Consider the following 1,966-nt stretch of genomic DNA (forward strand, 5'->3'; position numbering starts at 1 on the left):
CACCTCTTAAGAGGCATTTTTGGGAATTTATGGAAGCATTTGTCCCAATGAGGGGAGTGGAGGGTGTCACTGGCATTTTGTGGACAGTGGCAGCGATGTTGGATGTCCTGCAGTAATCAGGACAGTCCACAGCACAAGGGATCGTCCCGCATGGCTTTCATCCCACATTCCACTGGATGCTGATGTCTGTGAAAATCCTGTTCATAATTATCAGGGTCCAGCATCCAACACCATTTTACATATAAACACAAAGGATTTTTTGCAGTTTCGACATACATTGAATTTTTCAGGAATGCAAAATTGGATGAAGGAGGTACATATCAATGGTACAAAATTGAGGAAAGGAGGAACTTTACTGAGAGTTGTTCACTGTTCTAGAAAATCATACTGTGAATGGCAATGCCACTTACAGTATTTGAGTGGGCCTTAAAACACGTGTGAATCTGTGCAATTACACATATCATACTCATGGCGATTCTGCACGTAGGTGTAGACGTCTAATTGTTCATTAGGTCTTCCAGTGTAATTGTGCACACTTTTTTTTCCAGGTATTGAAATACTTATTTTACTATAAAATTGCTTTTCTTTGTTCCTTGATTATAACACAGCGAGTGCTTTTAAAAATCTTTTTTTGAAATTGTGGATTTTGGAGGAAAAATTTTGTGTGTAGACATATTATCTATGGTTTTCATTTGAGCATAACAAGGGAGAGTTATATTAAAGGGCATCAGGTATAACGTGGCTGACAGCCTCTATTCTAAGTGAGCCAGTGCCTCCAAGGAAATGCTCATCTGTCTGTCGGTCCCAAGCCTGGCCCCACGGGGCCTGTGTGCAGTAAGAAACCTGGGTCCCCACTAACCTTATCTTTCACTTTAGGAAACATCAGAAATTAACAAATCTCTAAGCAAATGGCTGATGTGCCCTACTTTTCAGCGTCACTTCGTTCAAACAAGGAATGGAAGGCTCAAGAGGCTTCATGTCTAGTTCCTTCGAAGAGCTTACAGGCTCTGCCTCCTCCATGAAGGCCACCTAATCAGCTCCACCTTGGAGACCATTTCTCTCTGCTCCTCTGATCTGCCTACACTTGCTCTACTTTAATTTCTTTTCATGAGTTAATTTCTTATTTCTGTAAATGGACTGTAAATTCCTTGAGGGGAAGTCTACGGCCATGCTACCCTGAACAAGCCCAATTCCATCTGATCTCGGAAGCTAAGCAAAGTCAGGACTGGTTAGTACTTAGATAGGAGACCATCTAGGAAGACCAGGTGCTGTAGGCATAAAAAATTTAAAAAATAAGGGATTGAGGGGAGAGATTCACGTGTCCCATGTCCTAAGGTGCTTATTAAGAATGTGAATGAATGAATGAATGAATGAATGCATTAGGGGAATATCGGATAGCTGTACTAATTTAATCTTAATGTCTGTGGAAATCAAATATAAGTGACTATTCTGTGCTTTCTACCCAGCCAGCTCACCAGCTGAACCCCTAGTAGTGCCTTGAGCTTTACTCATGAATTTAATTAGCTCTGGCACTTGATTCTGGAAGAAATGTAGAACAGCGATGAACACAAGCAGGAGAGATCTGGGCTGTCACTAGCCTGACATATGGTGTCATGTATCACCCACTGGCTTCCATTTAGGGCTGGACTAAGTCCTAGGTTACTTTACTTCTAAATGTTAGAAGTGTTTATTCTTTCATGATCCTAGATGATTTGGACCTTTTATTGTTTGCTTGAAACCAATAGCTGTATGACCATGGACAAGCCAGTTCATATTTCCAGGTTTAAAAGTCTATGAGTCAATAAAAGGCAGTAAACAATTTAAAGGGATCACACGGTGATGCATAGGCGGAGACAGTTTTACCATGAAGCTAAAGGTGCTTAAGCTTTAAAGCCCTTCATTGCCCTGGGCCTCATTTTGTCGGGTGGTTTTAATGCTTTAAACCTGGGTCTCCTATTAAGGTTTC

General features: G+C 41.2%; 1 pseudogene; it reads left to right on the forward strand.

The window, feature by feature from the left end:
• Positions 1-1,158: 1,158 nt before the first annotated feature.
• Positions 1,159-1,277, forward strand: LOC120581033 (uncharacterized; annotated as a pseudogene).
• The last annotated feature ends 689 nt before the right edge of the window (positions 1,278-1,966 follow it).

This window comes from Pteropus medius, unplaced genomic scaffold (assembly GCF_902729225.1).
Source record: "Pteropus medius unplaced genomic scaffold, Ma_sr-lr_union100, whole genome shotgun sequence".
NCBI lineage: Eukaryota > Metazoa > Chordata > Mammalia > Chiroptera > Pteropodidae > Pteropus > Pteropus medius.